This window comes from Panulirus ornatus, chromosome 21 (assembly GCF_036320965.1).
Source record: "Panulirus ornatus isolate Po-2019 chromosome 21, ASM3632096v1, whole genome shotgun sequence".
Lineage (NCBI taxonomy): Eukaryota > Metazoa > Arthropoda > Malacostraca > Decapoda > Palinuridae > Panulirus > Panulirus ornatus.
Window position 1 is genome coordinate 31,003,769 of NC_092244.1, and position 15,919 is coordinate 31,019,687.

The following is a 15,919-nucleotide window of genomic DNA, read 5'->3' on the forward strand; positions in this document are numbered from 1 at the left end:
AACACATCATCTACTTAACAAGAACACATCATCTACTTAACAAGAACAGAGCACCTGAGTTGAGGCCAAAGTTCATGTAAGTATTTTACGTTATCATTGTACAAGTTTTCTGTTGAGTGACCTGCCACACAAAACTCCTTCAGAATCCTTCAGCTCCGTCAACCCCTCCCTCCAGCCAACACTTCCAGCAGCCCCTCCCTCCAGCCAACACTTCCAGTAGCCCCTCCCTCCAGCCAACACTTCCAGCAGCCCCTCCCTCCAGCCAACACTTCCAGCAGTCCCTCCCTCCAGCCAACACTTCCAGCAGCCCTTCCCTCCAGCCAACACTTCCAGCAGCCCCTCCCTCCAGCCAACACTTCCAGCAGCCCCTCCCCCCAGCCAACACTTCCAGCAGCCCCTCCCTCCAGCCAACACTTCCAGCAGCCCCTCCCTCCAGCCAGCACTTCCAGCAGCCCCTTCCTCCAGCCAACACTTCCAGCAGCCCTTCCCTCCAGCCAACACTTCCAGCAGCCCCTCCCTCCAGCCAACACTTCCAGCAGCCCCTCCCTCCAGCCAACACTTCCAGCAGCCCCTTCCTCCAGCCAACACTTCCAGCAGCCCCTCCCTCCAGCCAACACTTCCAGCAGCCCCTTCCTCCAGCCAACACTTCCTAGGACCCTCCAGCAGCCCCTCCCTCCAGCCATCACTTCCAAGGACCCTTCAGCAGCCCCTCCCTCTAGCCAACACTTCCAGCAGCCCCTTCCTCCAGCCAACACTTCCAGCAGCCCCTCCCTCCAGCCAACACTTCCAGCAGCCCCTCCCTCCAGCCATCACTTCCAAGGACCCTCCAGCAGCCCCTCCCTCCAGCCATCACTTCCAAGGACCCTCCAGCAGCCCCTCCCTCCAGCCAACACTGTCAAGGACCCTCCAGCAGATGGGACACAGTCCAGGATTTCTTCACTCCTCAACTGAACCCTGGAACCTTCGAGTTCTATTGCTATTTGACAACGAAATATCTTCGTATTCCTTTATCCTTCCAGCTAATCTGTTCTTTGACCTCACCCGACCACGGTGTGTGTGTGTGTGTGTGTGTGTGTGTGTGTGTGTGTGACATCTCCTGCACGTGACCTAGCGTCACTTTGACCTGGCAGACTTAGGATCTCTGTTTCGTGAGCCACAGTGACACGTGAACGTGTCTGCTACTGGTCGTTCTTCTGAGCAGCAGCAGCAGGAGCAGCAGGAGGTCATCCCACACCATGACCTCAGATGGCTCCAAGAACCAGTCATGGGTCCTGATCCCTCAGGGTATTCGTGTGTCGTAGATTTGGGTTTAATTGTACCATTTGACTGCTAATGTCTGGCGAGGTTAACTGCTGTGTGTGTGTGTGTGTGTGTGTGTGTGTGTGTGTGTGTGTGTGTGTGTGTGTGTGTGTGTGTGTGTGTGTGTCTCCCCTGACTGCTCCTCAACTTGTTCAAGTCATGTGTGGGTCATTTACGACAGCTTAATGAGAACTGTACGATTGTCTGTGTTTGAGCCAGTGGTTGGCTGATGATGTGTCGTCCCTGGCTGGGCCAGCGCTGGACCAGATGCCAACAGAATGGTGATTTCAAGTCATATGCCAGAGTTGGTGTGTCATATGACAGCTGTCAACGTCTAAAGTGACTGGATTACGTACCTAATGTGTCTCTTGTTTGGTCGGGTGGCTGGAATTCAACATGTCGAGTTTGACTGAATGCATGACGATGGTTTGAATGTAGTTTGAATAGCTGCATGACGGCGTGGTGTGGGCAGCTAACTGGTTCCACCACGACAGAATAAGACGAAGTCAGTCATTTGCATGACGATATTGTATGATGTCTGGGTTAGGTGCATGACGATATTGTATGATGTCTGGTTTATATGTATGACGACATTATATGTCTGGTTTAATTAGTTGTACGATAATAGGTTGTATAACTGTATAGTTGTATGATACTAATGCTGTATGATGATATACTTCTAGTTTTATTAGTTTGCTGACTACAGTTTATGTCTGGTATGACTGGACGTATGATAATAGCTGATGTATGTTGATGATGCTGATGTATGCTGATGATGATGTATGTTGATGATGCTGATGTATGCCGACAATTTATGCCCAGCTTAGTCAGTCCAGTGCCTGAGGGTAATGCTTCACTGAGTTACAGATAGCATGATAACATATCATGCAGTATACTGTTTGACCAGTGTGTTTATCATGCACAATGAGTTATTGATTTCCCTGGACATGATGAATACGTCTTTTCTACCTCATGTTTATCGCATCAAGTTATCATCTCGTTTATCAATGGCAGAGTGAGTGTATGTTCAGCTTGAAAAAGCTTATTGGACAACGCCTGTATCTGCTTAGCTGTCGGCTTATTTAACGGTTATTACATTCTAATTTCAGTTGTTTCACGAATGACTGTATCCGCCTCAAACTCTGGTTTAGTCGACTGTTCTTATATAAAGATGAACTTGCATGGCAGATATTTTGTGGCAGTTTCCTCCTGAAACAACCAAATTAATGTACAGGAAATGTTGTGCGGTTCGAGGCCATATTACCTGTGCACCTGATGGCTTACTTTTGTTTACAAGACGTAGATGTGTGGTATGATGTTTTTGATCATTATGTCGAGCGGCCAATTGATAGATTACTACTATTAGGGATCAGAAAAGTAGATATGAAATCAGTCTCTATGTTATCACAAATGGCTTTCTATATCCTCGAAGGTTCTCAGGAAAGTGAGTGAGTTTACTTTAATTTCTCTGACTTTCTCTAGAGGTTCTATGAAAGTTTACCTTCAGGTTCTTCGCTCCAAACTTCCCTCTGTGGCTTTCCCATCTGTGTTCTCCAGAATGTCATGTTATTCATGGATCTCAGTAACTCTTTTCCCTTATTGGTACAGGAGTTTGTAAGAAATCTGTTCTTGCTCATATATATATATATATATATATATATATATATATATATATATATATATATATATATATATATACGTGTTGTCAATGGACAGAAGGAGGGCATGTGAAGCGTCCTGGGTAAACCATGGAAAGGGGTGTGGGGCCTGGTTGTGGATAAGGAGCTGTGATTTCGGGACATTACACATGACAGTTAGTGAATGGATGTGAGCAGATGCGGCTTTTAATCGCGTATTTATGGCACTACCACCGCTAGCGCAGGAAAAGGTGATCAAGTGTATATATATATATATATATATATATATATATATATATATATATATATATGGAGGTGACAGCAATCTTCGTATGGACCTCATGTATTGCTTTACTTCACTAGTTATTTTCGTACGTCGGTGCACATTGCCTTGATGTCAGTACTACATTTCTGGTCTGAAAACCATCGTTGCGCAGCGCAGGTTTCCTTCCCCTGCAACATTTGCGGCTTTAAGGACCCGATAAGACTGTCTGACCAACAAGAGAGGTCACAGTCCTCTTATGGTGACCCACGCCTGACACACAGTCCACGTCTTCCCACCTTCAGTAGTACAGGGCCTTCCGTAGGCCGGAGTCTCACGGACCATAGAGACAGTGGTTGTGTACGTGGTCTGAGAGTTGTCCTTAACACCTGGAGGTCTGAAGTGGTTAAGGATCTCCTGGTGGGTGGACGTCGCTTTACGTTGATGGTCTTAATGACCCCTGGTTCTTGATGAGCCAGAGACCTTGCTAATTACCCCACCAGTCTCACCTGAACACCACCGCACCTGTGAACATGTGGAAGATTTTTTATCTCTCTTTCGTTCTCCTCAGTCCACTACAACCTCCTGTCTGTCTAGTTATATCACAAGTGTTTCCGTCTCCACCAGACACATTTAGAGAGGTACACGCACACACACACACACACACACACACACACACACACACACAGTGAGGGATAGGCAGCTATTGTGCTTCAGGGAGGCGAGATGCGCGAACATGTAGGGGCCACAGGTCACTCGCCCTCAGGGTCGTCCTCCTGAAGAAGGTCGTCTTCAGGGTCGTCCTCCTGAAGAAGGTCGTCTTCAGGGTCGTCCTCCTGAAGAAGGTCGTCTGTCGTAGATGGTGCGACATTACGACGTCTTCTGGATGACTGATGACGCAAGTTTCATCTTTGAAGTTAGTGTTTAACTCTTCACGAAAACTTCTTTACTTCTTTGCATTTATATATTCATATTTCACACTTTAACTCGACGGTACGATGCTTGCGTACCGCGGTACCGTGGGTGAGTACGACGGTACGATCCTAGGACAAGACGGTACGACCCCTGGGTATGAGGACCTGATCCTTGACCCGTCTCTTAAAGAGTCAGGTCAAAGTTCAGGTCATCATACTGTGAGGATACTGTGCTAACCTGCTTAATGGATTCATCGTTGTGTTTCTGGGTCGTGCGTCGTTCTCAAGGGTCGTACCGTCGTGCTCAGGGGTTGTGCGGTTGTGCTAAAGGTTTGTGTGCCGTCGTGCCTAGCTCTCGTAGTATCGTGCTCAGGGGTCGTCCCGTCGTGCTCAAGGGTCGTACCGTCGTGCTCAGGGGTCGTACCGTCGTGCTCAAGGGTCGTGCCTCACGCTTGAAGGTCGTACCGTCTTGCCAAACGAGTCATCAGTGCAAGAAGTCGTTCAAAACAGCCGTCGTGAATCACAAAATACCGGAAGTAATTGAGGGAGTCACACAGCCTGACCTGCCTGTTGACCCCCGACGACGTGGTCGTTGGTAAACAACGACCACACAGCACCCCCAGAGGTGTAAACTACGACCTCCTGATAACTGGTGTAAACTACGACCTCGTATTATCTCTACAGCTGTAAACTGCTTCTCCTATCATCAAGTGTAAACTACGACCCCATATTGTCCCCACAAGTGTAAACTACGACCCCATATTATCCCCACAAGTGTAAACTACGACCCCATATTGTCCCCACAAGTGTAAACTACGACCCCATATTATCCCCACAAGTGTAAACTACGACCCCATATTGTCCCCACAAGTGTAAACTACGACCCCATATTATCCCCACAAATGTAAACTACGACCCCATATTATCCTTGCAGCTGTAGATCGCAACAACATGTTATCCCACATATGTAAACAACGACCACCACTCTCCCTACTGGTGTAAACAACGACCACTTACTATCCTCTCTGGTGTAGACAACGACCACCACTCTCCCTACTGGTGTAAACAACGACCACCACTATCCCTACTGATGTAAACAACGACCACCACTATCCCTACTGGTGTAAACAACGACCACCACTATCCCTACTGGTGTAAACAACAACCGCTTACTATCCTCTCTGGTGTAGACAACGACCTCTGTCATCCCTACAGGTTCTTCTGTGTTTACTTGTTCATGTGGCCTCCAGCCTTACCCTCAGGCGAAGACATTGTCTTGCCTCAGCGCTGACGTCTCGTGACCCACCGGAAACCCACTCATGACCCACTCACCCCTGGAAACCCACTCGTGACCCACCCACCCCTGGAAACCCACTCATGACCCACTCACCCCTGGAAACCCTCTCGTGACCCACCCCTGGAAACCCACTCGTGACCCACCCCCCTTTGGAACCCATTCGTGACCCACCCCCCTGGAAACCCACTCATGACCCACCCACCCCTGGAAACCCACTCGTGACCCCCCCCCCTGGAAACCCACTTGTTTCTATTGAGTTACTGACTGGAGCGCCTCACGGGCTATCTGTTAACGATCCATCATGCAATCAGTAGTTAACGACCCATCATGCACACAACATCCAGTAGTTAACGATCCATCAAGCAACCAGTAGTTAACGATCCGTCATGCACACAACAACCGGTAGTTAAGGATCCGTCATGCACACAACAACCAGTAGTTAACGATCCATCATGCAACCGGTAGTTAACGATCCATCATGCACACAAGAACCAGTAGTTAACGTTTCATGCACCATCACCATGAGCCACTGTGGTCATGCAATAGTGCTTGACCGGCCGGGACTTCCATTAGTAGCGTCCATCCCAGCCGGGGTTGGAGTGACCATTTCTGTGTTATGGGCAGTGGTGGGCTCCAGGTGGGTTGTGTGGTGATATGGGCAGTGGTGGGCTCCAGGTGGGCTGTGTAGTCATATCATATCCTCCACAACGCATGACAGATCGAGTGCGCATGTGAGCGAATGACGCTACTCCTTCCTCCGTTCGTGGCGCTACTTCGTTAACGTAGAAAACGAAGAACAAATGTAGAAGAAAGAAAGATGTCTTTTTTCTTTATAGCAACAGACTTGGCACAGCCCAAACATGCGCCAGTGAAGGTTTTCTGGGGTGAAGGAAGGAATGAAAAGGAAAAGAAAGAAATGAAGCAGGGCTCCGCTGGTGATTGTAAACCTGACTCTTAATGAAGGAAGGATATATGAAGAGTGAAAGAAGAGAGAAGGAAGAGAATGTAACAACTTAGTTGGTCAAGGAAGAAAAAGGTTTCACAACAGCCAATCCTCGAGTGGTGGTCTTCACACAGAAACTGTGGGAAGTGTATATATATATATATATATATATATATATATATATATATATATATATATATATATATATATATATATATATATATAGCTGCTATGTATAATGTACCGATAGCAGAGCCTGCTATCCACAGCCGAGCAGTTTTCCCTGACCGCTCCACATGCACTGGTTCTGTCCAGTAACAACACTTTACCCAGGTCTCTTCATTCCATGCACGTCTCCCACCCTCCTGCACGTTCGTGCCCCATTCACTCAGTCCTGCACTTCGTCCTTCCATCTTGTACTTGGTGTCCGCCTCCTGGTGACGCGTATATCCTCATAGTCTCTCGTCACTCATCTTCTCGTTATGTCCAAACCACATCGTCACACCATCCTCACCTCTCGCGGACGGGGAACGCTCAGGACCAATACAGACTCAGACAGAGATGTTCCAGGTTCACCATTAGTCCAGACACAGACAGAGATGTTCCAGGTTCACCACCAGTAGAGACACAGACAGAGATGTTCCAGGTTCACCACCAGTACAGACACAGACAGAGATGTTCCAGGTTCACCACCAGTACAGACACAGACAGAGATGTTTCAGGTTCACCACCAGTACAGACACAGACAGAGATGTTTCAGGTTCACCACCAGTAGAGACACAGACAGAGATGTTCCAGGTTCACCATTAGTCCAGACACAGACAGAGATGTTCCAGGTTCACCACCAGTAGAGACACAGACAGAGATGTTCCAGGTTCACCACCAGTACAGACACAGACAGAGATGTTCCAGGTTCACCATTAGTCCAGACACAGACAGAGATGTTCCAGGTTCACCACCAGTAGAGACACAGACAGAGATGTTCCAGGTTCACCACCAGTACAGACACAGACAGAGATGTTCCAGGTTCACCACCAGTACAGACACAGACAGAGATGTTCCAGGTTCACCACCAGTAGAGACACAGACAGAGATGTTCCAGGTTCACCACCAGTACAGACACAGACAGAGATGTTCCAGTAGAGAGTTTGTAAGTTTGAAGGGCTCGGAAGATAGTCCACATTTGAGTTATTTGTGAGAGATGTGGAAACAGTAGGATTTTATGAGTTGATTCTCATAACTGTTTTGAGAGGTTTGTTAGTAGTGTAGTGAGTTATGTAGTTTGACAGACGTAATGGAGTAACAATCTTGTATATTGGGTTGTATAAATGAAGCCACGTCTTCGGTCAACTGAAGCCACGTCTTTGGGTAATGGAAGCCACGTCTTCGGCTAACAGAGGCCACGTCTTCGGTCAACTGAAGCCACGTCTTCGGGTAATGGAAGCCACGTCTTCGGCCAACTGAGGCCACGTCTTCGGTCAACTGAAGCCACGTCTTCGGGTTATGGAAGCCACGTCTTCGGTCAACTGAAGGCACGTTTTCGGTTAATTAAAGCCACGTCTTCGGTTAATTGAAACCACGTCTTTGAGTGATGGAAGCAACGTCTTCGGGTATTGGAAGCCACATCGGTTAATTGAAGCCACGTCTTCGGTCAACTGAAGCCTCGTCTTCGGTCAACTGAAGCCACGTCTTCGGGTATTGGAAGCCATGTCTTCGGTTAATTGAAGCCACGTCTTCTGGCATTGGAAGCCACGTCTTCGGTCAACTGAAGCCACGTCTTCGGTTAATTGAAGCCACGTCTTTGGGTAATGGAAGTCACGTCTTCGGGTATTGGAAGCCACGTCCTTGGGTATTGGAAGCCACCTCTTCGGGTATTGGAAACCAAGTCTTCGGGTATTGGAAGCCACGTCTTCGGTTAATTGAAGCCACGTCTTCGGTTAATTGAGGCCACGTCTTCGGTTAATTGAAGCCACGTCTTCGGTTAATTGAAGCCACGTCTTTGAGTAATGGAAGCCACGTCTTTGGGTAATGGAAGCCACGTCTTCGTGTGTTGGAAGCCACGTCTTCGCCAGGTAGTCTGATGAGGACATTTCTCTGAAAGACGTCACTGAACATCTTATTCTCATCAGCTGACCGACAGACACACAGCTCTCCATGTCCCTGTGTGCGTGTGTGTGTGTGTGTGTGTGTGTGTGTTGAGGGGGGTGGGGAGGCGTTAGGTTGGGGTACTTACGGCGAGCGGGGGTCAAGCCCTTCGTGGCCTCGGGTCATTTGCTGGGATGCCTCGTGCATCGCGCGCGCCCTGGGAGAGGGAGTGTTTGGATAAGTGTTATCTCTGACGCACTGTTACACTTCTTCCTTCATCGTTCGATCTCAGGTCATGTTACCTCACAGCTCGGGCGATGCCTGTATGAACGCTCGCATTATACCAGTCCACCTGTGTGCCATGTCCATCACTGTGTTTATGATGATAAAAAGAGGAAGCGTTGGTCCTCCTCAGAGCACAAGGTCTGTCTCGACACGTGTGGATGAGGTGGAGACTCTGGCCCAAACACTTGCACGTGTCACACTCCACCTGACCATCACATCCACCGTCACACGCACGTCGGGGCAAGTTCAGTGTGTGTGTGGGTGACGCAGGGTGACGCGCGTCCTACCTCTGCCAGGTCTGCCGCGCTACTGAGGCCACACAGCTGCCCCTGCCCGGTCCTGTGGTGGAGGTGGGGAGGGTAGTGGTGGTGGTGGGGAGGGTAGTGGTGGTGGTGGGGGGGAGGGTAGTGGTGGTGGTGGAGGTGGGGAGGGTAGTGGTGGTGGTGGAGGCGGGGAGCGTAGTGGTGGTGGTGGAGAAGGTAGTGGTGGAGGTGGGGAGGGCAGTGGTGGTGGTGGAGGTAGGGAGGGTAGTGGTGGTGGTGGAAGTGGGGAGGGTAGTGGTGGTGGTGGAGCTGGGGGGGTAGTGGTGGTGGGGAGGGTAGTGGTGGTGGTGGAAGTGGGGAGGGTAGTGGTGGTGGTGGAGCTGGGGGGGTAGTGGTGGTGGGGAGGGTAGTGGTGATGATGGGGAGGGTAGTGGTGATGATGGGGAGGGTAGTGGTGGTGGTAGGGAGGGTAGTGGTGGTGGTAGGGAGGGTAGTGGTGATGATGGGGAGGGTAGTGGTGGTGGTAGGGAGGGTAGTGGTGGTGGTAGGGAGGGTAGTGGTGATGATGGGGAGGGTAGTGGTGGTAGGGAGGGTAGTGGTGATGATGGGGAGGGTAGTGGTGGTGGTAGGGAGGGTAGTGGTGGTGGTAGGGAGGGTAGTGGTGATGATGGGGAGGGTAGTGGTGGTGGTAGGGAGGGTAGTGGTGGTGGTAGGGAGGGTAGTGGTGATGATGGGGAGGGTAGTGGTGGTGGTAGGGAGGGTAGTGGTGGTGGTAGGGAGGGTAGTGGTGATGATGGGGAGGGTAGTGGTGGTGGTAGGGAGGGTAGTGGTGATGATGGGGAGGGTAGTGTTGGAGGTGGGGAGGGTAGTGGTGATGATGGGGAGGGTAGTGGTGGTAGGGAGGGTAGTGGTGATGATGGGGAGGGTAGTGGTGGTGGTAGGGAGGGTAGTGGTGATGATGGGGAGGGTAGTGGTGCTGGGGAGGGTAGTGGTGGTAGGGAGGGTAGTGGTGATGATGGGGAGGGTAGTGGTGATGATGGGGAGGGTAGTGGTGATGATGGGGAGGGTAGTGGTGGTAGGGAGGGTAGTGGTGATGATGGGGAGGGTAGTGGTGGTAGGGAGGGTAGTGGTGATGATGAGGAGGGTAGTGGTGCAGGTGTTGTGGCAGGTTCCTCGTCCATCCAGTTTCATCCTGGGATCAGTTCTGATCACCACCACTGATCACTTTATGATCACCACCACTGATCACTTTATGATCACCACCATTGATCACTTTATGATCACCACCACTGATCACTTTATGATCACCACCACTGATCACTTTATGATCACCACCATTGATCACTTTATGATCAGCACCACTGATCACTTTATGATCACCCCATTGATCACTTTATGATCAGCACCGATCACTTTTCGATCACTTTTCATCAGCATCATCGAATCACTTTTGATCACCGTCACTGATTACTTTTCCCGTAGCCACTACCACAGACGCACACGATCAACATGGTTGGCACTTTACACAGATGGATCAGTCAGTGTCTGTGAGCAGTGTGGTTGTCAGTCAGTGTCTGTGAGCAGTGTGGTTGTCAGTCAGTGTCTGTGATCAGTGTGGTTGTCAGTCAGTGTCTGTGAGCAGTGTGGTTGTCAGTCAGTGTCTGTGATCAGTGTGGTTGTCAGTCAGTGTCTGTGAGCAGTGTGGTTGTCATCAGTGTCTGTGAGCAGTGTGGTTGTCAGTCAGTGTCTGTGATCAGTGTGGTTGTCAGTCAGTGTCTGTGAGCAGTGTGGTTGTCAGTCAGTGTCTGTGAGCAGTATGATGATGAGGACTGACGCTATGTTGTGCCAGGTGATGGTGAGGTATGATGATGGAACGATGGAAGGGTGATGGAGGAGGCCTTGTGTACATGTACGGGTGATGGAGAGACGTGCAGGTTGATGGAAGAGAGAAGTAGTATGGGGTAGAGTGATGGAGAATAAGGAGAGGGAGAGAGGTGTAGAAATGATAAGAAAGGATGCAAGTTCTGTGTCAGGATGAGTAACGACACGAAATTCATTATTTGAAGGTAAAGACATTTATTATTATCTTGACTACAAGTAAATAAGTTCCATGAAGCCAGTGATGATCTGCAGGTCACTATGAAGTGGGTTAATGGTTAAGGATCAGAAGCCATGTTTATCTACTGACAATTCCTCCATCATAAGGACGTGTCTCGATTATTATATGGGATTGAGTCGTCCTTATATACAATGATGCTCTTATAACTGAGGAGGATCCAACCCCATATATTTACTCGATACTGTTAAGATAAAAGTAATCCGACTTATTACCTCTCCTTACCTGACCTTGAAGCTTGACCCACTTTCTCTGCAACGCATTAGTGGTTCTCTCTCTCTCTCTCTCTCTCTCTCTCTCTCTCTCTCTCTCTCTCTCTCTCTCTCTCTCTCTCTCTCTCTCTCTCTCTCTCTCTCTCTCTTTCCGAGACTTGTACACTTGTGTGCCTCCGCCACTTGACTATACCATGGACGACTTGATGATCCTAAACGACACACGAATCTGCTGATGTACCTGTAGCTCAGCTGTGTCACTGCTGGTGTACCTGTAGCTCAGCTGTGTCACTGCTGGTGTACCTGTAGCTCAGCTGTGTCACTGCTGATGTACCTGTAGCTCAGCTGTGTCACTGCTGATGTACCTGTAACTCAGCTGTGTCACTGGTGATGTACCTGTAACTCAGCTGTGTCACTGCTGGTGTACCTGTAACTCAGCTGTGTCACTGCTGATGTACCTGTAACTCAGCTGTGTCACTGCTGATGTACCTGTAACTCAGCTGTGTCACTGCTGATGTACCTGTAACTCAGCTGTGTCACTGCTGATGTCAATCTTGCTTCTCGTTGTCATATATCTCGTAGTGACAAATGGTCAGTCTGTATTAATACTTGAGTCTCTGGTTAGCGAAGACGTGACACTGAAATCACCGAAGAAGCCAAACCTTCAAAGGGTATACAAGAACACAGTGTAACTTCCTCAGGTCGACAGTTTCCGTAAGAACGTGTGTTGAGAAGCACAACTCCACAGTCAGTGTTACTGGCGGAGCGTCAGTGTGGCCAGCAAGGTGGGGGATCAGGAAGGAGGAGGAGGAGGAGAGAAACTAAAACAAGGACAAGGAGAATGAAACTGTTTTATAAACTCGTCAGGATCGGATTATGATATTTGAGAAGATACGATCATATTAAAGGATTGGGAAGGAAGAATCGGTGAAACAAAACAGGAAAAATGTGATGAGTTAAATGAGTTCATAAGTGTAGTGACAGTAGAGGGGGAGGAGGAAGAGAAGATCAGTTGTTCTCGTCCTCAAGAGAAGATATGAGGAAAATGTTTGACCCTACTGGCCAGAGGCACTGACAAGTCAAGGACCATCATGGACCATCCCGGGCCATGGTGGCAGTACTGGACCATCATGGACCATCCCGGGCCATGGTGGCAGTACTGGACCATCATGGACCAGGTCAACTTTTGATCTGCTGGTCAATGAAATTCGTTGGTCATGGCCTGGGGGGGAATTTTTTGTGATAATAATTTTATAAAATATTAATTACGATGGTTGGGATCCCCTCACTGTACCAGCGACAGTATATTTTTTTCAGAAATAGTTTAGATTTATTGTATATATTTGATATTTTATGAGGGTGGGGAGGTGGACGGGGAGGTTATGTAACTGTATTTCGCTGGTAGAGAGGAGTATTTCACTGTAATTATGTACTACAGAGTAAGATACGTTGACAATTATTGCACTCTGTTCAATTCAACTTCAGCTGTATTTTTTCTCTCTCTGTTTAGAGCATGATAAAGTGTTCCTCCAGCTGAACACTGAACACGGGAGTGAGGAAATGTTCTGTAGAAGTGGTTCGTAAACAATGGTTTGAAGGTCTGGAATGAGAGGGACTTCATTGGCATAGAGGACTGACTAAGGGTTCCATGTTCTTGTTTTCAGGTCGTCTGTAGGGTCATTTGTGTCCGCTGCGAACTGGACATCGTCTGAAATAGTGGTACGCACGCGCGCGCCATGCCATCCCGGATGGAACGACTTGGTGCTAGTCTTTCGAATTATAATCGTAAGTACAAAGATGAAGTGAGTCATATCTTGATGTTAAAGAGTCGTTAGACAATGATGATTTTATTCCTATTTCTCTATGTACACCATTTACCTCTATGCACCCAGGATTCGAACCCGGATCAATTGACAATCTGTTACGTAAAATTGTAAACGAGATATTGATTCCAGTTGAAGATATTCATATGTCAACCTGGGATTAAAGATGCGAAGAGGTTTCACAAAGTAAGGCAAAGACATGATAGTGTTATGTTACTCAAAGAGGCTGGAAATCACTATTGTACATTGTTGATGATGAACCATCCTTCCATTTCGTTCTGTTGTCCTGGGCACAAGACAGTGTGACCAATGAAACGGAATCTTCGGCCGTACGTCAGAGCCGTGCAACGCTGCTCTCGTTAACCATTTGAGCACGACGGTACGACCCGCGCCAGGAACAAAAGAACGAAAGGCCACATTCGTTGACCGAAACCACAGCTCCCTATAGACATCCAGGCCCCACAGACTTTTCCATGGTTTACCTAGGGACATTTCACATGCTCTGCTTCAATCCACTGACAGCACGTCGACCCCAGTGTACCACATCGTTCCACTTCAATTTATTCCGTGCACGCCTCTCACCTTCCTGCATGTTCAGGCCCCGATCCCTCAAAATCTTTTTCACTTCATCTTTCCACCTCTAATTTGGTCTCCCTATGTGTGTGTATATATATATATATATATATATATATATATATATATATATATATATATATATATATATATATATATATATGTATATATATATATATATATATATATATATATATATATATATATATACAGAGAGAGAGAGAGAGAGAGAGAGAGAGAGAGAGAGAGAGAGAGAGAGAGAGAGAGAGAGAGAGAGAGAGAGAGAATGACAAAGTGGCTGCAACAAGCACATCTGTGTAGCAAAACCTGCTAGTTTCTGTATATAAGCCAGCTCTATAGCAATACGGCAGCAGGAGTTAGCGAGACTATGAACCATTTGTTAATTTTAGCGTTAGGGAAGGTACGTGTGTGCTGGGGAGATACAAAGTGAGAGTAGAGTGTGGGAAATATGGTGTGTGTTGCAGCTGATGTTTTGGTCTTTGCAATTTCATTTGTTTGTCTTCAGGTTCGTGACTGGCTTGGCCAGGTTTGTTTGTTTACATTGTACTGAGTGTATGATACGGTGAGAAGCTATTGTCTCTCAGCGCCCTTGTTTACCCCAGGTTAATTGATTAGTTCATTAACTAAATTGACCACTTAGATCTATAGCCCGAGGACCCATTTTACTGGAGCTTCAAGGCTGCGCTACAATCCGTAGCAGGGAAAGTATGGATGGACTCCTTTGAGGTGAGAATGGTTCTACTCTTCGTCCACTGACGTCTTGATACGACGCCGGTGAGACTGATCCTTCACGCGGGGTGTAGCCCCACGCAGGTGGAATCCGGTAGCACCTTCCCCGGGGGGAGGTGTGTGTGTGTGTGTGTGTGTGTAAGCCTCACCCCTCACCTGAGGTGCATGACCGAGGCAGTGTGGCCAGATCAGCTGCTGATGGAGGTTTTCCCTCAGATTGAAAAGCTTGAGCTTGGGTCTGGCAGCCCGCTGAGGTGAGACCATTTACTTATTTATGGCGTCATTTTCATGGCAGGTCAGTGGGTCATGCCAGACCTTGAGGTGGAGGTGGAGGAGGTAATCCTCCAGCTGGGCGGAGGAGGAGGAGGAGGTAGCCCTCCAGCTGGGCGGAGGAGGAGGAGGAGGAGGTAGTCCTCCAGCTGGGCGGAGGAGGAGGAGGAGGTAGCCCTCCAGCTGGGCGGAGGAGGAGGAGGAGGTAGCCCTCCAGCTGGGTGGAGTAGGAGGAGGAGGTAGCCCTCCAGCTGGGTGGAGTAGGAGGAGGAGGTAGCCCTCCAGCTGGGTGGAGCAAGGCTGGGAAAATTGAATTCTATCTTCCATTTCTCTTGTGAGTCTCGAGCAAATGGTACTTTACCAGCAGGAGTAAATATTCTCTCTCTCTCTCTCTCTCTCTCTCTCTCTCTCTCTCTCTCTCTCTCTCTCTCTCTCTCTCTCTCTCTCTCTCTTTCTCACTCTCTCTTCAACATACCTAGTTTGAACTTCACTGTCTTAGCAGTAAAGTAAGATCTTTATATATATATATATATATATATATATATATATATATATATATATATATATATATATATATATATATATATTATGTTTGTTTGCCGTTCCCCGCGTTGTCGAGGTAGCGCCGGTAACAGACTAACAAATGGTCACATTCGTTCACACTCAGTCTCTAGCTGTCATGTAATAATGCACCGAAACCACAGCTCCCTTTCCAAATCCAGGCCCCCCACAGACCTTTCCATGTTTTACCCAGGACGCTTCACATGCCCTGGTTTAGTCCATTGACAACAATTGATATCATCCTGAATGTTTTCTTGAGTGATATCCTTTCTGAATGATACACTGATATCATACAGTGTAGTATACTGAGTGATATCATCTTGACTAATATCATCTTTAATAACCTGTATGATATCACCTTGAATGATTTCATGAGTATTATCATCCTTGATTACATCTTAACTGATGATATCAGCCTGAGTGATTGCTTAGCACCCTGATTGATATCATCCTATGTGATTTCTTTAGCATTATGACTGATTTTTGTCCGTCTGAATGACTTGTTATCATTCAGATTGATATCGTATGATCTCAAGGGATCCACTTTGTGATCATGAATGATATCCTTATCATCCCAGTCCATCATACTTCATGTGGAGCTCCATACATCTTCACTCAGGCAGTCATTC

General features: G+C 47.9%; 1 pseudogene; it reads right to left on the bottom strand.

Moving 5' to 3' along the window:
• LOC139756441 (zwei Ig domain protein zig-8-like) overlaps window positions 1–9,020 on the bottom strand; it is an 80,466-nt pseudogene extending 71,446 nt beyond the window's left edge.
• Between the last annotated feature and the right edge of the window lie 6,899 nt (window positions 9,021–15,919).